Source organism: Magnolia sinica, chromosome 6 (genome assembly GCF_029962835.1).
Source record: "Magnolia sinica isolate HGM2019 chromosome 6, MsV1, whole genome shotgun sequence".
Lineage (NCBI taxonomy): Eukaryota > Viridiplantae > Streptophyta > Magnoliopsida > Magnoliales > Magnoliaceae > Magnolia > Magnolia sinica.
The window spans coordinates 732857-756982 of record NC_080578.1 but is presented as its reverse complement, the minus strand read 5'-3'; the positions used below and the strand labels follow the sequence as shown (position 1 = coordinate 756982).

Here is a 24126-nt window from a genome sequence, read left to right as displayed (position 1 = left end):
AAATGATCTGGCAAAATGGATGGACGGAGTGATATAAACCCATACATTACAGTGGGCTCCACAGAGCCCCTGCCTGGGCAAGTCTGTCCAGGCAGGGGCTGGATGCAATCCATTTCCACCTCCAGGGGCCCGATCAGATGATCCATGTCCCAAAACTCTCCAGCATTGGAGGATTGAAGCCGTTCAACTTTTGACCTCTTTATCGTTGAATTTCCCAATGGCAACAAATTGCAGGAACGACCCAGTGGATCATGGGTCTGAAATCGGATTACTAACTGTACAGACGAAATATATGATCCTGGACCTTAGGATATGGCTGAAACATGTGCAAGGGAAATGATACTTTGAGCTAACAAGCCCAGCATGGAAAGGCCATTTGCAGGCCGAATGGAAGGGTTGGGATTGCTCCATAAGGGAGTATTCAGGGAATGTACGCGGAATACGTCCTACCCTAGCTGACAACGTATGGGCAAATCTGTGGGGGCCACTGTGACCTATCTGTTTATTCAAGTTGTACATCCCTTTTCTCATGTCATTTTAAGGTATGAGATGAAAAATAGGCTGATCCAAACAGACATTAGCATGCTTCTTAGAGAATGTTGACATTATGGCTGGTAATGGGATGGGCCAAAGCTAAGGCAAAATTGATATTTTGAATAGGCCCAGCCTGTCTATTTCAAAATCCAATGCTGAACCAGCCCCAGGCCTGCCCATTGCCAGGCCTAGTTGATATTTAGAGGAAAAGACTCAGTTTTCTCCTCTCTTATGAGTTGGGTGGTTTTGTTTGTTGTTTCACAAATTAGAAACAAAAGAATGCATCTATGATCCTCCTTTTTATCTATTGGATCTTATCTTGATTCAAATATTTTAATTATGATTTTCTCTGTGTTAAGTATTGCAAGGAGACATTTTATGATGTTTCTCTTTTTTGTTAATCTTTACCACTGACTAGAGGACAAGACTGCCTTTCTTATCTGCTTTGTTATACATATATTGCATATTTGTATTGTTTATTCTTTATGATTTGCAGCTTCGCCCCAATTTCTGTGATGCGTGGTCAAATTTAGCTAGTGCATATATGAGGAAAGGAAGACTTAATGAGGCAGCCTAGTGCTGTCGCCAGGCTCTTGCATTAAACCCTCGCTTGGTGAATCCTTGTTTTGTTTTATCATTTAGCTTCCTTCTTTTATTGTATGCATTGAAAATACTATTTGCATATCTTCCCCTTATTGGTAGCTTGATGCTCATAGCAACCTTCGTAATCTGATGAAGGCACAAGTCTTAGTACAAGAAGTACTTCACAGTGAATTCGATACATTATTTTCATTAGATGTTCTTAAAGACTCGAAGTAGAATTCGAGAACCATGATCCATGATTGGATTGCACTGGGTTGTGCAGCTGTTCTAGTAATTGAACGAATGAATGATTGTAATTGAATGAATGAATGAATGATTATGCAGGTGGTAATTAAATGACTGAATGATTATAATTTCCTTTCAATGCAGGAAATGACTACGGATATTAACCGTAGCTGGTAATCTGACAACCGTAGCTGTTCTTAAATTCGGCATATTGCTACAGATCCATCACAACTTTTAGCTACAAATACTATCCGTAGCTGTTTAAACTTTTAGCTACAGAAATGGTTGCTACGGATTATATCTGTGGCTATTTAGATCTATGGCTACGGATTAAATCCGTAGCTATAGGTTTTAGACCTATTGTGATGGCACCTACGACTACGGTCGTGCTACGGACTAAAACCGTAGCTATAGGTCTTTAGCTACGGGTTTGAGTCCTTAGTCCTTACCTCAGTGGTAGGCTCTGAGGAGTTTCAACACGAGGTCTTGGGTTCGTTGTCCATATGTGGTGAAATCCCACTACGGCGTGCGAACAGGCAGATTCGAAGATGAATACTTTGATTAGGTTGATATTGATGATGAATGGTCAAATTAAGCAGATATGAAAGATCAATGGTGTAATTCCACCTATATTGAAGATAAATAGGTTGATGAAGCCAATATCAAAGATGAATTGTCTAATTAGATACTAAGGACAACATAAGGGTGTGCACATAATTGGTTGACTATTAATTTCTAAAAACACTACTCAGGTTGAGATTTGGATCTTCTTCATTTTAGGACCATGCCTTAAAATTTAAATTATTGAGAAATACTGATGGACAGCGTGGATATACAGCAGATACATTAAAGTGGGCCCATGATCACAGAAGCACCCACCTAGGTAACACCTAATCGTCTCCCTCTCAGAGTGGTCGTACAAGCTGTGAATTCCGTGAACTGTCGTGCGTTGTTTGTTTTTTTTCATATTTGTCCTTCTAATTAACCGCATTGTCAATGACACTGGGACCTTTCACATTCGTATGAACAAAGGCTTCACTCGCCACGCAATCTGTGTCTCTTTCGTATGTGACTTGTCTGTTGCTCAAGGCCACATGAAGGTACCGTTCACATGAGTCATAAAGGACCGGACCTGATTTTCCTAGACCCTCGAACCATATTTGCTCTCCTAAGATTCAAGCTCTTCACCATTTGCTCCGAAACCATATCAAATGACCGCTTGCTCTAAGAAACTGGATCCCGTAAAGAATGGTGTATTAATGTATATCAATGAAGGTACTTTAACATCATAGCCACCGGGGGGACAAGGTTACTGTGGGTGTCCAGGTATCCTTAATATTTCCAAAATCTACAAACATCTTCTCCGGGACATTGTGCTATTAGATTGTAAATAGGGATTTTTCCATATCAACACCTTTGCCTTTCAAGCTATGGACTAAAAACCTACTGTTTTTAAACCATTTACCCGCACGCCCACCTATTTTATATAGGTCATGGGATCTGCGGAAAGATCAGTTTTATCTCTAGTTGACTATAAATATTACTATTCGAGTACTCCTTATGGGCCGGGGTTACCTTTGCCAAATGACATTATTTTCTTCCTCTTTTATTATTATTATTATTATTATTATTATTATTATTATTTTAATGCGTACACTCTCACGCCATACACACCACACAATGGGTACTTGAACTCATCACCTTAGTGTTGAAACTCGCATGAGTTTACCACTAAATCATGAGTAGGGACCCTATTAATTGATGAACCTCACTGCATTAGGACGCATGAGCATAAGTGGGGTCCACATGAACGACCGTGCATGAAGATAGGTGTGATCCAAGTAAACATTGCCAATTGCATGGATGTCTCTTTCCATCCTATGTGTAAATATTAGCCAATTGTCTATTTGGGGTTTTCTGTGTTTTGAACATACCTTCCGACCTGCACACTGAGTCAGTCCCACTGATTACCCAAAGATCAATTTCACACAATCATAAGGTGTGCCACACAAAAGAAAACAAAGGACGTCTGCATTGTGGCCCTCATGATTGTGTCATTTGCATTAATTTTTGAAACATTTATTTCTTTGATGAGAACATACATCAATTGTAAAATTATGACACTAAAATTATTATCAGATCTATTTGCTTTTTTGAGCCCATATGATCTATGTTTCAAATGCATGCTAACAAGGCCCAAGTGTTAGTGTATCTTTGGAGGGATATTTTTTATATTTTTTTTCATGAAATGATGACTTTTAGTGTTAGTTATATTAGGGTTAAGAATAAGTTATAATTTTTATTTATTTATTTATTATTATTTTTGAGTTTTTGAGAGAGCCTCTGAAAGAGAGAGTTAGGATTTTGACTGTAAATTCTCTCCATTTATGTTATCTTCTCTAAATGGTAGATTAATCGTCGCTTGGTGTAGTTCTCTCCTACAAGGATTTTTCATATAAAAATTGTGTGTTCTTTATCTTTGGTTAGATTTTTGTTCTCTTATTTCTTTCATTCAATTAAGGTGCTTCTGCATGGCCGGATCTCTAACAAGTAGTATTAGATTGAGGAAGGTAATTGTTAGCTTGGATTTCAGATAGGGAGTCAAGGGGATTAAATGTGAAGTTCGAGAAAAAAAATTCACAGGTAAAAACAACTTTGAAATATGAAGATTGAAGATGAAAGCCATCTTAATTTAGCAATGGGTGTAATATGCACTCATTGTAAGAGTGCATCACCAAGAATTTGTGAAAAAAGAAGATTGGAATGAACTTGATCAAATGACAATTAATGCAATTTAATTGTGTTTGGCTAATGAAGTCATTTACAATGTCATATATGAGATGACTATTGTAAGTTTATGGGCACAGTTTAAAAGTATTTATATGACGAAATATCTCATCAATTGTCCATTTCTGAAGATGCAGTTTTATACTCTAAAAATGGTAGAAGCATCAGATTTATCTAAACATATTAGCATATTAAATAAATAAATTTGCAAGTTTAAAAATATTGAGATGAAGATCAGAGAGAAAGACTGATTGCTTACTTATTTTACTATTAAATTGGTAGGCGATTTTTGAACAGTTGGACTACTCAAACAATCTTATTTTGATGTTTTAGATGTATGCAATTTCCAAGCACCTGGATATCGTGCATCATATATTGCCAGAATATCCTTTAAACTCCCTTTAGAAAAGGACGCAAGCATGGATACTCCGGCAGAGTGTTATCGATGATGCACAGCCACTAAGAAGTCACTTGGATATTGAGTATTTACCGTGCAAATAATTTTCCAAATCAAGGAGGGACGTAGCTTGTGTGGTGACCCTTTCACCACCGACCTCCCAACGGCAGAACTATGTGGGGCCACTCTGATGTACGTGTTTTATAGAAAACCCAAAATCAATATATATATATATATATATATATATATATATTATATCTCGAAAGCCCAAGAGGAGTAGACAAGAAACAGTGGTGATAATGATGTCTACGGTTGAAACCTTCTCAAGGGTGATACAGAGCGATTGATAAGGTCAATGAAAGAAAAAACAAAAATATCATCTCCATCCAAAACTTCTGTGGCCCTCAAAAGCACACGTTCATTTCCCATCGTTTCCGTGGTGTGGTCTCCTTAAGCTCTGGATATGTTTCAGTTTTTAGTTCATGGCCTAAAATGAGCTGGAAAAATGGATGGACAATGTAGATAAAATACATACATCATGGTGGACCCCACCGAGCCCTGCCACCATGAAGGTCATGGTGGCAAGGTTACTACTACACTGTAGTGAGCAAGTGTCGGATGTAACGGGTGCTGGGTGCTGGGTTCTGGGAAGTCGATTTCCGACGGGAAAAGGTAGCCAAGGGGGAAGTGGGGTTGGCAAGCTTTTATATACCGTTTAGTAATGTGAAAGGGGAGGATGGGATTGTTGTCCCAATTTCCTTGCCTGAGTAATGGGGAGATGTGTAGGCCAGATTGAAAGCATAATCAGAGAGTTTTAAGGAGAATTCCATGCTCAATAAAACCTCCAAAATCACTAAATCACCACTTCGAGAATGCAAAATAACCATCTCTTAAAAACCCGAATGAACCAAAAAACATGCTGATCCAAAACTCAAGTAGGCCATACCATAGGAAACAGTTACGATGAAACAGACACCATTATCTGATGTGCCTCATCAAGATGAAAGAACTATCCCAATAAGCCACACTAGGCTAGCATGGCGTCCATCCAGTCCTTTATCTGATGATACTTGAGTCCTTACTTATGCTTCGGTGGTAGACTCACAAGAGTTTCAACATGAGGTCATAGGTTCAAGTACCCAATGTGTCATGGGTTCGAGTACTCACTGTGGTGCGAGTGCGCGTGTTAATAATTTTTTTTTTTTTAAACAAAACAAAACAAAAAACAAAAAGAAGATAGATGATACTATGTCAATTTTAAGAGTTGAATTTCTCTTGATCATGTACAGCAAAAGCCATGCATTTGCATCTTCCGTCACAAAAAAAAAAAAAAAAAATCTTTAATTCTCTCCGGCCCAAGGTAATGATTTTGTGGTTGAGGCCATGTAGGCAGCCTATAGACCATCAGTTCTCATCGTAAGGGATAGGGGTGCATCCCTGGTCAATAGGATAAGGTCTGGACATCGTATGGATCTTATTTAAAGATGAGCAACATTATATTTATAAAGCTAGGTCATGCATGAACGAGGGACACTCTAGTCGTTTTCAGGAAAACATATTTTAAATTAAAAATTAAAAATTTTTAAAAAAAAAAAAAAAAAGAAAAAAGAAAAAAAAAAAGAACATAAGTGTACCTTGCACTGGGTCCCGCCAGGGTTCACAAACAGAGAGCCATGTGGGTTAAATTTCCATGACATCCACCGTCAGAGATACTTACTACCTTATGTTAACCCAAAAAATCACAATAATCCAAAATTAAAGTAGGACACGTTATAGGAAACATAAAGGATGGAACGCCACCGTCAGTAGCTGGCGGTGGTGTCTATGTGCTGTCCAATCCATTCATTAATTGGGATGAAAGAACAACTCCAAAATCAGTGTTTGAAAGCTCAAGTGGACTGCATTTCATGCACATTTTTAGTCATTCCCCAAAATTAGAGAAAGTAACCCCAATAGTTACCTAATGCGAGTTATGTAAGCCTTAGTAACAACCTTTTTGAAAACTGTGACATAAAAATGGGTGGAGTCCAGCGAGTCACTGGTCAATAGAAAAAAAAATAATAATAAAAAATTGAGTAATATTGTATATTATCATTATTTAGGTTATTAGAGTAAATTAAGCTTAAAAATAGGATTCTTAGATGGTTTTGAGATTATTTTAGCATTTTGTCCTTGTTGATAGATATCGACTCACTGGTGGGTCACAGATCTGGTTGTAGGACCAAATAGATTGTTGGACAGGGATCTCACAGTGGAAGAAAATCCCCACTGAAGAATGTGTTTGATGAACAGACTGGATTCACGCACATGTTCCATGATAGCAAAAGGGGTGGGTATGGATGATGATATCATTAGGGTTCTATGGACCTCTTTGCAAGAAGAGAATCATTGCATGTGAGCTGTCTGCATTGTACGTAATCTGTCATTCAGTCCCATTTTTCCAATCCACGTGATCAACGAACCTCTTTCCTTTCGGATAAGATAATGGGGAAACGTGCCCAAAGTCCTGACAATCAAAATCATTTCTCACCACTTAAATTGGAATCTTGTCGGTTGGGCCTATGGGCTAAGGCTGGAAAGACGATGATGCATGGAAAGTTAGCATGCAACTTGTTGCAAGTGTTGTTGGAAAAATGTGTTCGAAATATCAAAAAATAAAAAATAAAATAAGGGTAATCATATTTGTTTCACGTAAAATATACGTTATCTTTAAAGCTTGATTTACCCCCTTATCAATTACTGATGGGTTACAGAAGAATTGCTTTCAGGATAAGACAAGTCTATCTGGATCCTGCATGCAGCAATCACGAAGGGTCCACTTAGAAATAATTTAACATAATAGATCTTCTTGCAGTCTTAAACATAGGACATGTTTACAATATTCTATGATGGAGTTGTTATCTAAATGATCTAATGGATGAGAAGAGATGTGTTGGAGTTGATTGGAATTTGGATCGTAATGTTTCAGTTTATATAGGCACCAGGGAATAGACCGTTGTTAGATGGCCACCAATGGTTTTAGAACATTTGAAAAACGTTTCTAACATTTAATCATTAATTTGAGCCATTTCTGGTGATCGGATTGAAAGATCTAACCATTGGATCATCATGGTTCGTCCGCTTTCAAACCGTTGTGGCTTTCAAGGTTGCTAATCATTTTAAAAAACGGTTGACCGTTTTGAATTAATAATCCGATTATTCTCAGTCACTTATAAAACTCCGATTCACTTTAGACCCATTGCACTACGATTGCACCGTCTCGCATGAAGTATAAAGTGTGCCAAATAGCGCCACTACAATCACACTGCCCATGCCATCGCCCATGCCCAAGTACGCATGCAACCCGAGCATCTCACTCTCCAAAGCTCCAAGTAAGAATACTACACACACCTTGACATGTAAATCATGATTTTCCTCTTTGCATATGGGACAAAAGCGCACACATCACTTTTCAATTTGAAATTTTTAAAAAGCATTACAAAATGAAAATTCTAAAATTTTCGAATATTTTGATTTTTTTTTTCAAAACCACAAATTTCAACGAGTGTCTAGTTCTTTAAAAGGAAGAAGAGAGCCAACGCCTGTTGCGATTAGCCGGCAGCGTCACCATTTGAGAGCAAGGCACAGCTATTATAGTCTTGATTTCTCATGCATAGTAATATATCACATGCACATTAGTGCATAAAACTAAGTAACGTTTTCCTATATTAGAAATTTAAATTTCACATTTTCTCAACAAAGTAGAGAATCATAATTTCTTCCTACATTGCAACAATAAATTCATATTTTACCAACGGAATAAAGAGTTATAATTTCACATTGGGAATAAAACAGTACGGGATCCAGATCACAAATAACCCATTAGACTAACAAGTCATTTGGCAACCCCTTTTGAATGTGTTTGGGGCTAAGTTGATTCCTCGTCTCTCCTTTTCACATTTGGCAACATGTTTAAGGGGTTGTTTGGCACCACAGATTTGAGGGTATTGCGAATCCATGCGTCATTTGGCAGGATAGATAAGAGGGTAATCTGAATCCAGGGATTTCAAATCTTTACTTTTTGAGAGTTTTGCAATCCCACTCTTTTGCTTGGATTACCAATCCTCTCTTCTTCTTTTTCTCATTTTTTAAGGCAACAAAGTCGCATGTGTAATATATGTCACTAAGCTACTAATCTATTATACATGTGGCCCATTGGTCATATAAATCAAATGGTTAAGTTGGTCAGTCGTTTAAAAAATAAAAATAAAAATAAAAATTGGCTAGTTGCTCAGTTGTGATGTTATGCTCATGACCCATCCCAAGGCTTAGAATTTCATCATTTTTTTGTCAAAATATATATTTCAATGGGCTTATGACAATTATTGTGTCGAACATCACATATATATACTAGTTAAGGATATTTAAGTTAATTTAGTAATTAAATTCAAACTCCCACGAAAATACTACAGAATTTAAGTGCGTGCATAGCTACTTCTGAATTATAGGGGATTCCGAATCCATGATGCTAAACACATCTAAATCCAAGGTATTTCAATCCGGGTATACCAAATCCATGGTGCCAAATGAAGCCTAAAGGTAAATGGAATATTTGCATTTGGCGCCAGGCGCCATGTTTTTTGAGATAAATGGCCTCGGAAGTATTTGAAATACTCAGTTTTGCTGTTTTAAATTCTCACCTTGGATTCCCTTTTAGCTCCAATTTTTTTTTTTTTTAATGCCGGAGAGTTGCACATTTAACAAAGGCATTTCTAGGATACTAATCCAATGTATATGTGACACACTAATAATACCCTATATTCGTTGCAACACTAACATTTAACAAAGACATCTCTAGGATACTAATCCGATGTATATGTGGCACACTAATAATATCATATATTGGTTGCAACACAAATCATATCAGACATTGGCTACCTAAATGAACAGTTAAAAACATGGATGAGTCCTTCATTTGTTTGTAGCTCACCCAAGGCTCGGAATTTCTTCATTTCATCATCTTTTCCCGAAGTAAATATTTCAATAGGCTTATTACAATGATTCTATCAAATATTAGATATGTACACTAATTTAGAATATTAAAACTGATTTACTTAATTAAATTTAGATTCTTGTAAATATACTACAAATTTCCAATGCATTCCATCCATTGTTTGAATTCCAGCAAATTCCAATTGCCAAACATAACTGAGGATTTAAAATCATCTTAACTCTGATGTAACCGTGATTTGGATTCAAATGCAGTCAAAATACAAGCTCCCAACCGAGCCATAAAGTGATCTTACTGCAATGATACTGTATTAGAACAGCCTGGCTTCCGCGGGTGTGGTCATCATACATTAGAGCTGACTGGTTTCCACAGGTGCAGTTACCTGGTGTGTTTCAATTTTCAGGATTTCCACAGACAAATGAACTGAATTTTCAACTGGACTCTTCAAAGTGCTGCAGTGACTAGCTTGATTACACACCCAAAGGCATGTCGAAGACAATTGCTAAAGAACACATTTTTGTGCTGCATCCAAAGATATCCTGCAATCAAATCTTTTGTTAGACAGACCGCTCTGCTTCTAACCAACTGCTTGCTCAGGCCAGTGTTAAAAATGAAAGCTGAACCAATGTTGTGTCACTAATTGCTTCTGTTTTCTCAACCCAAATTAATATTTCATCTCCATGAAACATGCTAGGAAGAAACCTCTACAGAAGTCAATTTCTGCCTCGAAAATTCTTCAGTAATCATGTAACCTTTATATCAAAACATGCCTCAGCCACTTTTCCCTGCAGATCTATCATGAAAGCTTTATATTGGAACAAAGCAATGGAATCATCAAACCCCACTAAAGCCACATATTGCCTTCGAAAATTCCAAAAAAAAAAAAAAAAAAGCCTTCAAAAATTCAACTCAAGGCACCACTCCTGGTCCAACATTTATTATTATTATTATTATTTGAAGCAATAATTATAATTTTATTGAAAATGGCCAAAAAATAAATAAATAAATAACATATAAAGACCCCTAACAATCCTAAACAACATAAAACTGATCAATAACTAATACATTAGAAGCTTACACCCATTCCATTACATTCAATTTCACCCTGTTAAAAACTTCTGAGATGCAACCCCTTTGATTTTTGAAACGAAGACTGTTTCTCTCCAACCAAGTACTCCATAACTCTGCTACTAAGCACAGATGCCAAATCCGCTTCCTGACTTTATCCTTACTCCCTCCATGCAAAGCTAAGAAAAATTGACCTATCGATCTTGGAACAACCCATACTCTAGATAAACTGAAGAAACCAATCCAAATCTTTATTGCAAAAGGACAATGAATAGAGAGATGGTCGACCGATTCCTTCCAGATCCAACATTATATGCATGATGCATTTACAGAATTATGAAGAAAGGATAATCAAGCCGAAACATGGAGGAATAGAGATGCATGCTCTCACTGTGAATACCAAGAAATCCCAGCATACCAAGCCCACCCTTATGGCACACCAAGAAATCCCAGCATACAACTACAATTTGCCTCCTCTCCTGGTGCAATAAATAAATTGAAAAGAGAACAGGCCTAACATGTATTTAATACAGAAAATGTCTTGCAGCTGAAGAACTTGTGAATAAAAAGGAAACAATGCTTGGTTTACACCTTGAAAGATGGTCCAAAGTTTCTCTACCAGTCGCAATGCCCAAAGCTCATTCATGTTGGGGCACCATGCTATCTGTGGTCAGGCCAAGGATCAGCCCAGCTTCCACCTTCACCAACACTCTTATAGAATGACAGAAGCAAGTGTGCGATTCATCAAACTTCACTGGCATCACACATGATGTAACAAGATGATGCAATTCAAGATCTTAATCCTAATCCAAGAAAACTCTAACAGATATTTTAAGTAAAACACCACAAAGGGAATGAGAAACAACGGGACAATAAAAAAAAAAAAAAAAAAGCATGGGGAGAAATGAACTATAAGATATTTGATCTCATACCATCAATTTGTGCAATATCGGCAGATAAAGCTAAGTACACTCGCAAAAATTCCACACTGGTGTTAATAGGATGGCTGTCCACACCTTTACATCCATTTCCATCCCTTTCTTGAAGAACACACTCAAAAAACAAAAATAATAACCCACGTTTTTGCCATGTTTTTATCTAGTATGTAATGATTACTACCCCAATTCACACAAAGTTTTCCAAACCTTCGAACTTATTTGGGGAGCAGAGAAAAAGTTTCCAGTAAAGTTTGAAACTACTATAGCCCAACCTCCATATATTAACCAATAGTATAGTTCATTAATTAACAAAGCTCCATACCTTAACCAATCTTAACACCAGGAATAGACCAAATCCGTTAGAGCCACCGGGGTTCACTCCAACAAAAGAGCCACCATGATCCCATGCTATCTCAAGTTGAGATAAATAAACTTTGATACTCTAGTGGAGGCATGGCTCTTAAGGTCGGTATTAGCAGGTGTATTAGCCCAACAAAAAAAAATTGATACGATATGGTGTCGCATATCGATATTGGTTTTTTTTTTTTTTTTTTTTTTTTTTTAAAAAAAAATTTGAAAATAAGAATTTAATTAATCCATGTCCAAGATCTATAGATCTATCGATTCAAAACCTCAATCACGCATCATTACAGGTTGCATTGGAAAACAGGGGAAAAACAAAATCTGAAAAATACAGAAAAATCTAGCATAAATGCCCCAAAAAAAAAAAAACCAAATTGATATCAAATCAAGCATGATATGATCTATCGAGGTTTACAATGTTATGTTGAGTTGATTCCAAGATGTTTAACATTTTTTCTATTTTTCCCAAATTGAGTCCCCGGGCTTCAAGTCTTCGATTTCATTCAAAATCCGTTGTTTCGATCCCCTCAGATTTGTAGATCTGATCGAAAATGACGATCTGATCCAAAATGACCCCTCGTGCATTGTTACAGGTTGCATATTACACACACGCGCGCGCGCGCGCGCTTCTGAAAACACACACACACACAAAAAAAAAAAATTTCCCCAAATTGATACCAAATCAAGTATGATTCGAATGATTGAGCTTTACATTGTTGTGTTGAGTTAATTCTAAGAGCAATAGACAAAAGATTATATTTTTAACTTCTTCTTTTCTTTTCTTTTAAAACTTTTCCCAAATTGGATTGGCTTCGATTTTTCAACTTCATTCAAAATCCTTTGTTTTGATCCTCAATCTAGTGGATATCTGATCGAAAATAGACCCCTTGTGCATCATTAGAAGTCAAGCTTTGCATCAACCGTGGGCATCATTGTCCTCACCACTATGTGGTGTGGTCCACTTGAGCTTTGCATTTGTCTCATTTTTTGGGCACATGCCCTAAAATGATCTCGCCAAATGGATGGACAGTGTGTGGATATAACACACACATGATAGTGGGGCCCACAACTTGGTGACGTCAACATGCCAAGGAAGTCGGTGCTGTGTAGCATACCACACAATCCACTTCCAATCGCAGGAGTATGGTCCAAGGATTGCCTCCAAAAGGTTTTCGCATGAAGTTCCTGCATTGGAAAGCTAGGTAGGGCCCACCGCTATGTTTGTAAGAGATCCACCCCGTCCATCCGTTTAGCCAGATCATTTTAGGACATGAGACAAAAAAAAATGTGGTGAATCCAAAACTCAAGTGGGCCACAGGACAAGAAAAAGTGGTGAAAGAAATGCCTAACATTAAAACCTTCATGGATCCACCATAATGTTTATATGCCATCCAAACCATTTATAAGGTCATTCCCACTAGAGTGAACTAAAATACAAATAAAAAACTTGGCTTAATACAAGACTTTTATGGCCATATGAATGTTTCAATGGTGATTGTTTAATCCCCACTGTTTCCTCATGTATGGCCCACTTCAATTTTGGATCCACCACATTTTTTGTCTCATCTCCTAAAATAATCTAGAAAAACAGATGAACGAGGTGGATTTCTCACAAACAACACGAAGGGCCCCACCTAGCTTCCCAACACAGAACTTCCACAGCAATTCACATCTGAGAAGTTCTACCATCGCACACGAGAGATTTCTAGGAATCTCACTCTCCGGGTGTCGAGGCTCGGTACCTCCAATCTTCAGAGCTTATGAGGTGTGCAAATAGCCTTGTGTGTGTGTGTGTGTGAAAAATCCAGAAAATGTTAGCAAAAAAAAAAAAAAAGAAAAAGCCCAAATCGATAGCAACTTGAACATAATATGATCGATTTAGCTTCAAAATGTTGTTTTGAGTTGATTCCAGGAATAATAAATAAATAAGATTTTTAAAACCTTTTTTTTTCTCAAAACCAGGTCCCTAGGCTTTGATTACACTCAAAATTCCCTGTTTCGATCCACAAAATGCATGTAGATCTTACTGAAAATCACTCTAGAACAATCTCTTGAAGAATGTCAATTTGGGGTCAAAAGGGGGACTCAGACTGCTGGTTTGGGGCCTTTTATGCCAATATCAGTTTGACTGGTATGGGTACACTATATCAGTATTGATACAGTCAATACAGGGCAGAATTTTCATGTCAAACCGATACGACCCCATATTGCATCATGCCAATACAAATACAATACAGCCGTATGAAATGGATATTCGGAACCATGGCAGAGGCTGATGGTTGATAGACGTGGAACACAAGTAACCCAAATTAAACTGTTCAAATTGCATGCCCAAAATAAATGGATGATAAACAGCAATGCACTTTAATTAGATTTTCTAAATAGAAGAATAGTGAGTCTTTGATGATGAAATTGTCCATTAATCAGAACTTAGGATTGTTTAACCAATCTGATTTCGACATGCTGATCTATCCATAGTAGCAAATTTGAACAGTTAAGTATGATTACTAAGGGGCTATATGGATTTTTAAAAAAAAAAAACTTTTTTGTTATGGTTTTAAAAAAATGGAACTAAAAAATAGTAGTTAATTCTAGTTTTGTATGAATTTTTAACTCATTTTGGTGAAAACGTGTCAATATGGAATAATTTTAAACTCCCGGCAAACACAATAACCTTTTTTTATCCCTAGATAGAGTGGAATGACGTTAAAGGATTCATGTAGCAGACCCCAAAAATAATGTAATTTTTGGAATTGAAATTAAATATATAAATGGCGTATACCAATAAAGGTTTGGAAGTGTATGGGAGATATTGGTTATTTTGGTTGACAAAATTGTTCAACAAGATTGTAAGAGATCGAAGAAAATGCCACACCAATGGAAGAAAAATACTATGATATCTATTTATAAAAATAGAGGCATACAGAGCTGCACTATCATGGAATTAAGCATATGAGCCATACTATTAAACCTTGGGAAAAAGTGATTGGGCAAAAGACCAAGGCATGAGACAAATGTATCAAAAACAGAGTATAGAGTATATGGAGTGCAATTTCAGTAACAATAGGATTGCGAACGAGGAATTAGTAAAGATAGCCAACCAAGAAAGTGTCCCAAAATGACCACTTCCAAAATCTTGGGTCAATAATTCATTAGAGTGGAGAGATTCAGAAGAATGTTGCCCATAGAATTCAAGCGGGCGGAAGAAATGGAGAAGTGCCTCTAGAGTTTTATGTGTTCTTCATGCACCACTCAAGCAGAAAAGGAAATGTTATTAGATGGCTTAAAGACCAGTAATGCTTTATGGGACAGATTGCGGGATAGTTAAGTAACAAACAAGTCCATAAGACGAGTGCAAATGAGATGTGGATATTGTGATGGATGAGTAGCAAGACAAGGAAGAATAGAATTAGAAATGAATTCATTCAAGGAAATTTAGTAATAGCACCAATAGGTAATAAAATGAGGGAAAGTAGAGTTAGATGGTTTGATCATGTGGAACGGAGACCAACAACTGCGCAGGTTAGGAGTTCGTTCGTAAAAGTTGGAGACTTGAAGAGGGCAAGGGGAAGACCCAAAAGGATGTGGGTGTAGGTAGTAATAAAAGACTTGATGACTTATGGTCTAACTGAAGTTATGGCCCCTTGATAGGCAGAAAAGGATTTTGTACCAATCCCAATTAGATGGGATAAGGCTTTAGATAATGATGATGTTATTGGTGTATCCAAACAAAATCCCCACAGTGCTTGGGGAATATACCCAGTAAAGATTCTTCATCCACATTTTAAAGAGATCAAGATATTATGATTGGTATATTATAGAGAAATATCTGCTCATTACACCTTAGGTGGGCACACCACATTGAACAATTGGAATGGGATACCAACCAGAGGTTTGCGTTTGGGCCCCCACTGGGGTGTAAATTCCATCTAGCCCATTAATCAGGTGTTGACAAACCAGATGTAGATATTACCCAAGAATCAGATTGATACAATATCTCGGCAAGCCAAAATTCACGAACTTGAGAGGTTTAAGTTGTGATTTGATATTGTTTCTTGTATCACGGACCACCAAAGCTTTAGATCAGGCAGACTTTTGGGATATATGGTGAAAATGAGGGGCTTCATCTGATGGACAAAATGGATGCGAAGAAAAAATTATATGCTGGTCCCTAAAAAGCTGAGGTATTGTAACCGCTTCCTATAACATGCGTCCTAATAGAGTATTCCAAGTTCATATTTCAAGGATGTGGGAAAAATTGACCGTGCTCTTGTTTCAAAAACTAAAATGCCATTTCTCTAACCCATTATGCAAAGCATGGATGGAACAATCATAAAAAGACAATTGGTTGGAGGAGAGATGCTACCACCATTAACCAAGCTATTCAGGAAGTCTAATGAATTGGAAACTAGCTTACAATTAAGGATACCAAAAGAAGTCCTCATATGGAAAAATACCTTTTGTTAGTATTGAAAGAGAGGTAGCCTCCACGCAGACACCTCAGATCATTTTCGTCTTATGGGGAGACATTGTGTGTGTCAAGATTTAGCATGCTCCACCATGGTGGGTCATGATCAAAATACACACTTGAAAATGGACTTCTTTAAGTTTCTAATATTAGAATTTTGCTGGATTCCCGCAACCATCTTTAAATAGTGAGAGATAAAAAGCACACAACTCTTGGCATGCCCCATGCAGATTTTGTCATGTACTTTTCCTATTTTAGAGTTTTCAAATGTCAATACTTAATAATTTGTTAGATTCTATTTTAGCATAGTTTCTACAATTTGCAGATGGAAAGGTGTAACCATATCAAAGAATCATAAAGCATTTATAATTATAGCACAAACCATATAAGCCTCACTCACTCACAGGCATCTGAGAAATTCTTTCCAAAAAAAAAAAAAACGTGAATAAATAACTGACACGATTAAGGAGTGTTTGGATGTACAGAATTAGTCAGTTCATGAATTAATAAAGGACTTGTTTCTTCATGAAATTGGAAGTTTTTTATTTAACAGTGTTGTTTTCTAGTTGCAAACTTGTCAGATTTAATGACTTTGTAGCATTACTGGTAGGCCATTCTTATCAAGATTTATATTTTAATAGGACCCCGCATCAAATTCTCATTGTCCAAATCAATTAACAAATAAAAGGTCCAATCTTTGACTGAACTGCACGTCATTGGGACCCAATTTTGATATATATATATATATATATATATATATATATATATATATATATATATATAATAGTGGATTGCCATATCTTTCAACAATGACTTTGATGGGATGGTATGACCATCCCACTAGCCAGTGAAATAAACAGTTTGTATAATTAGAAATTTAGAAGTGAGTTAATTCAATGATGGATATCCAAAATTCTCAAAATGATTTTGTTCATACAATCTTCAGAACAGGAATTGTTAGCAAAATGGATCATCAAATTGTCCATCGATTAGTCGAGACCATCCATCACATTTTTGCCGCGGATGGCCTATATCTTTCAAGAGTCACTTCGATTGTATGATCTTAACCATCTGATCAACATCTAGCAAAACATACTATCTGCAAAAGATTAGAAATTTAGAATTAAGCTGTTAAGAATAGTCCGCCCACCATGTGGGCCCCACCTAGGATTGACCATCTCTCAAGAATCATTTTAATTGATCATTACCATTTGATCAATTTTCAGTAAAATGGATAAACAAATTGATTACAACAAAGTGGTCTATACATCCAGACACTCATTATATGCACCCGCATTGGATTGTAGGCATTTCCCAAGAATCTCTTTGACAAGATGGTCATAAGATCCAACTGATGCACACTAAAATGGATGGTCAGGATTGATTATAATTAAAATGGTCCAATAATCATTTTGTATTGTCCATAATGCATGCCCCAACTTAGATTGGAACACCTCTCAAAGTCTTGAGAATCACTTTGATTGGACAATTGTAACTAGGGGTGTACACGAACCGAGCTAGCTCGGTTAGCTCGCTCGACTCGACTTGAAAAAAGCTCGATTTGACTCGGTTCGAAGCTGAGTTCGAGGCGAGTCGAGCTGATTTTTTGAGCTCGAAAATGAGTTTGAGCCGAGTTCAAGCAGGCCCCAGCTCGACTCGACTCAAATCGAATCCAGCTCGAATCGAACTCGGATCGAACCAGTTCGGTGACTCAGTTACTTTGCCATTGATGTTGCTCGCCAACCGTTTGATAAAATGACTCAACGAAATGTGGCTAGTGGCAAGGAAGGTTTGGCTAGTGGCAAGGAAGGTATGTACATTAAAGGGAATTGGTATCTGCACCCACTTTGATTGATAGTGGCACCCATACTTTCTACTTTATACTATTGCATTACCAAAAAGCAGAAAGAAAGGGTTATCAGTAAGTGTGTGTGCAAATGGAAATTCCCAAGAGGAAAGACGATCACATACACTGGTGGTTGTACGTGCAGCCATATCATTCCACCAGTGGGTGACATCTATCGAATATCCATTCCGTGGAAGAGGTGGACCATAGCATGATGATTACCTGGCATGAAAACCATTACCTTTGTTTGTAAAACCGGCAGATTTTGAAGTTGCAGTTCAGCTGTTTGTGGAAATGCCTCACTGGCGAACTCGGCTCGATCTTGGCTCGAACTCGGCCCGAGCTGCTGATCGAACCGAGCCGAGCTGGCCAGTCAGGCTCAAGGAACGAGCCGAGCCAAGTTCAAGCTAAGGTCAGCCAGTGTTCAAGCCGATTCAAGTTGAGGCCAACTCGACTCGGTTCGACTTAATGTACATCCCTAATTGTAACCTTGCAATCCGCAACAAACAAAACAAATCATAAGATAGCTTCACTCGTCTATGTGTACTATCCATGAATCCATTTTGTGGGCCCCACTTTGGATTGCCTATATTCTCAAGAATTACTCCGATCACAAGCTTACAATAATAATTTGACAAGCTCAGTAAAATGAATTGTTCACGTCAATTATTTTTAAAAAAAAAAGGTCTGATCGTTGATCAAGATTGTCCAAACTCGAGGACCCTCTTGTTGTTCACCTCCCAAGAATCACTTTGATCAGACAATCATAACCATCTAATCATTGACCAACTGAATGGATGATCATTAACAACCATAACAACGTTGATCCATAAATACTTTCAGATCATCAATGATGTCGGCCCATCATGGATTGTTCACATCTCATAGAGAACCACTCCAATGGACAATCCTAACCACGTAATGGCATATATGTATGCATATGTGTGTGTTACATATATATACACATGCATGTGTGTGTAGAGAGAGAGAAATGATCATCTACGCACCTTCTTAGGTGAGAACTCGTGCACTCTCTCTCTCTCTCTCTCTCTCTCTCTCTCTCTCTCTCTCTCTCTCTCTCTCTCTCATCATTTATTGTTATAAATGGAAATATTGAAAATCTAATAGGTTTCTTCGACTTACAAAAGAATTAATAGGGTAATTAGCTGTGATGCATTCACTTGAAGAAAATCCTTTTTATTAGCTGTGATGCATTCACTTGAAGAAAATCCTTTTTATTAGCTGTGATGCATTCACTCGAAGAAAATCCTTTTTGAAGCTAAGGAAATTTTGAGAAGCTCGACATGAGAAAAGGACCAAATCAATTGTGAATGGCAGTCATTTATCCACTATATAAATCATTTAGCTCGAGAACTACCTCCCAATGGGATTGGTCATTTTATGCATTGAGGAATTTGGGCAGTCAAAGAATAACATGTTCATAGGATGAGAGTAGTGGAATGTGAGAAGTAGACTTAGATGGTTCAGCCATGTGCAACGGCAACTAAGAACTAACCGGTTAGAAGGAGTCAACGGTTCAAACGACAGGCTTTAAAAGGGCAAGGGGTATGCCCAAAAGCACATGGATGGAGGTACTAAGAAAAGACTTAAGAGGACCTATGGTTTAACTGAGGATATGGTCTATGATAGAGTGGAATGGCATAATAGGATTCATTTAGCTGCTCGGTTGGGATAAGGCTTTGATGATTGACAATGAATAGAGGAATTTCATCCTTTTTTTGTCTTTTTTAATCTTGCACTTCATGAATTTAAACCATTTTGCTAATTGCCAAATTCATGAATTGGATACCTCAAAAACACACTTCATGAATTGGACAATAACAATTGCCAAATTCAAGATAAAGTACCTGTCCAAAATAACCACATAGCATGTACTTAGGAAGTATGAGAAGCAAAATAACCACATAGAAGTTACCAACAAGCACATGAAAAGAAAAATAAAAATCCAAAAGTTACACAAAAATATTATGGCCAAAACACCATGCAGTACAACAGTCAACAAGGGCATGACGAAGAATTCTATATGCAAGTAGACTGACCAGTCTTTGCTGCGTATGAAAATCCAAATGTTATATAAAAGAAGATTAAAAACCCAAATGTTATAGAAATATAATGGCCAAAACACCATGCAGTACAACAGTTGACCAGGGCATGACAAAGAATTCTATATGCAAGTAGGCTGACCAGTCTTTGCTGTGTCATTTTTTCTGTGTCTGCGTATTTTTTGTGTGTCCGCGTGCATCTTTCATTGATACTACCTCACAAGCCTAGTAGCTAGGCATGGACCAAGTTTGTGAAGGTAGGCAAAGATATGATAAAGGTGAAGATATCCACAAAGAGAAGTGGGACTTCAAATGAAGGGATCCATGTTGTTACACAGGTTAACCAAGCTTATTAGTTATAAATCGGGCTTCGAAACTCCTATCTGGTAAATGTAAATCAAATTCCAAGACAGCAAAAGCTTCGGATTAACATATTAATAACTTGAACTATGCCTTCCTCCATGATCTGGAAGACAGTTGCGTCTACTAAGCTAAGCATACTGTTTGTAGGGGCATGGCGTTTGCTCTCGGTAAGGGGCTTTGCATTCGCTTCTAGGTTGAAGTTTGGTTTGGCAACCAAGCACTTCAAGTGATGTTTCCAAAGTGACGTTTCCAAGAATCGGTCATTTGACCCCTGAATGCTTTGTCAAAGTGGCAGATTGTTATTCAGTTATTGGGAACTCGATAGTCTAGGCGCCTCCATGTTGCAGGGATTTATTGGATGCAGAATTTAATGAATTCTCTAGTCTCCTTGAGATCTTAAGGACTGTCAAGTTGGACAGGCAATAAGTAGATTCTATTATTTGGGCCAAAAATGTGTCTGGGAACTCTTCCGTGAAGTCGCTCTTCGGTTTGATTTCAGATCCTAGACGTCGCCTCCCCCTTCATCCATTCCATCATTGGTTTAATGAAGCCCCCCTTGGGTGGCATTTTTCACTTGGTTGGTGTGTTGTAAGAGAATCCTTACTATCGATAATTTGATTCTGGTAGTTAAGTTGCAACAAGGTGAATTCCAGGGTCTTCCTACTTTATCTACACCAATTATCAAGTCTGAAATTTCTACAATATCTATTTTCGCTTGGACTTGAAAATATATATATATATATATATATATATATATATAATGCAATTTTATCAGTAGTCAAATATTTCTAATAAAAAAATAAAAATAAAAATAAAAATAAAAAAGAAACAAATTCATTCACTTATGGTTTGCTGATAGATGTCAAGAAAACCTTTCTTTAACCTTCCAAATTGAAGCATATAAGGAAACTTGAGCTCCATCTGAATTAGAATACGGATGTGATTTAATAAAGTGCGACAATACGTGGACACACACTCCAAAAGTAAATTTAAAAAGGGTTTTAAAAATAAATATATAATAATAATAATAATTATACAGCCAGCCAGCCCTTAATGCAGCAGCAAATGGAATTCGACCCATTTCAGCATAGAATTGGCTTAGCACAAATCCGGTTGCATCTACCTAAACTTACATTCTAAAGTCATCATAGACAGAAATGGAAAATGAAAACTCCTCATGAAAAAAAAGCTCATCTTAAATTCGAAAGATGAGAGAAGAATCGAAATCTAAGATCAAAAGGACATTAAAGCTGCGAGATCGGACCTTATATTTGGCACTATAAGAGAAGAGAACAAGGAACGCAACTAATCGAAACATCAAACAAGAAACCAGCTGCGAAAGATCTGACATTTTTTAGATTGCATCGATGCGGAAGAAAACCTCGAATAGGGGCAAGCTTCACCGCCATCTCCGATTCAGTTGATGCAAGGCGGGATACGATTCGCCTGCAATGAGAGAGAGAGAGAGAGAGAGAGAGAGAGAGAGAGAGGAGAAGGAGAGGCGCAGCGTTCCCGACCTGCACCAAGCGAATTAGAGACGGTTGCGAGACAATCTCTACAGAGCTTTTCAAGATCTGAGCTTCAGCATCCATCCCTCACTGTCTCTCTCTCTCTCTCGTAAGCGAACAGAAAAACCCTATCCAGCTCAACCTCCATCCACAGCTTTCAGATTCTTCGTCTTTCCAAGACCCCGAAAATGTTATATATAGGAGTTGGCAATGCGTCGCGTCGCGACACGTGTCGACGAAGCTTTCTTGTGTAGGAATCGTAAACGTGGCCTACCGACTTTGGTGAAATCTATAGCCCAGATTGTGAAGCAGTCCACTCCAGTCGGACTTAAAAGCTTGAGATATTTTCGCAAGAAGAATACGGTACACTGGATCCACATATCTCAAGTGGACCACATATTGTTTATTAAATTTCCACCGTTAAAAAATTCATAAGGGCCACAAGAGTTTTGGATTCAAGTTATATTTTATTTTTTTCCTTTCATCCATGTATATATGACCTAATCACTAATTTAGATGTCGAATAAACATTTCAATGAGGCTTAGAAAGTTTCTAATAGTGGACATTTAATCACTACTTTTTTTCCCAGGATGTAATCCACCTGAGATTTAGATCTGACTCATTGGTAGGGATTAATCCCTACGATACTCTGTAAAAATGGATGTACATGCAGGGATAAAACACATACATCATGGTAGGACTATCAAAGCATGGACCACGAGCCACCTGCATCCTAAAAAAAGATCCATCAAAATGGATGGATGGTGTGAATAAAATATATACATTTTGGTGGGACACACCCACTAGCCACCCGCGTGGAGAGTGTGTGACGAACTATCCAAATTCCACACATGTGGCATGTACGGGCATTCGAAGATGTACTTTTTTTTTTTTTTAAATACTAGCCATATTATATTTGTCAATATCTAATGTTAGGCTCTTCTCTCTAATGTGTATTTATGACTAAGACATGTATATTTCAAACAAACAAAAGAAGAGAGTAATTATTACTTCTTATTTTAAGTAATGGTAAAAAACCAAACAGGGCTTGAGAAAGTCATTTTCACCAAACATTATACTCATTTGTAATATAAGTAATGATGACTTGTTTATATGTATTTACTTCCAGAATTTAAAAACCAAACAGACCCTAAAACATCACATAAGTGGAAATTAGATATCTCAAATCTAACCGTTCAAGTCGTGGGGTCACATTTTAAATTAAAATTTTAAGGCTGTAATTAAATTATATTTATTTCCTAGCTAGGAAATTTTGTCCTCGACTGATATGAAAAGGAGCAATGGTTGTCTTTTAATGAAGAATGACCATTCATCCGACTTTAAAATGCATCTCAGGTTTAGATGACTATGCAATTTCGGCCATTTTATCTGACTTAATAAAGAAATAGGGAAGAAAAGTGTAATTATCACTAGGACACCTAAGCACGGCATGATTAGGCCCCTAAGGGGCCACCATGATATGTGGGTTTTATTCCCACCATCTATCCATTTTGCCATATCATTTTAGTGTACATGCCCAGGGCTCAAGTGGACCACATGGTGGTGTTTAAATTCCTGTTGTCTAAAGCTTCTTAGAGCCATAGAAGTCTTTGACCAAGCTAATATTTGTGTTTTCACTCCATTTATGTGACCTTATGAACAGATTGAATGGCAAATAGACATTACAGCGAGCCCTATGAAAGTTTCAAGGGTGGACTTTGTTATTATTGTTGCTCTTGTGGTGTGTCTACTTGAAACTTGGATGGGCCTCATTTTTGGGGTTATACACTAATGATATGAGAAAAAGAATAGACCGTGAAGATGAAGCCCATACATTAGGGTGGGCCCTCAGGCCCTACCTGTACTAGGCTCCAAACAAGTGGGGGTAGTACCAATTTGGGTCCGACCACTTGAAAGGATAATTTTTCAAGCAGCCCAAACATATCAGTAATTATTTCTCTATGAAAGGCTT

General features: G+C 37.4%; 1 long non-coding RNA gene across 1 annotated transcript; it reads right to left on the bottom strand.

Annotated features, from left to right (window-relative positions):
- Positions 1-9752: 9752 nt before the first annotated feature.
- On the bottom strand, positions 9753-22623 carry LOC131247859 (uncharacterized). Its single transcript, XR_009172065.1, has 2 exons — positions 22027-22623; positions 9753-10783 (listed from the first exon to the last, which is right to left on the bottom strand). It is a non-coding gene; the product is annotated as an uncharacterized LOC131247859 (long non-coding RNA).
- Positions 22624-24126: the final 1503 nt, after the last annotated feature.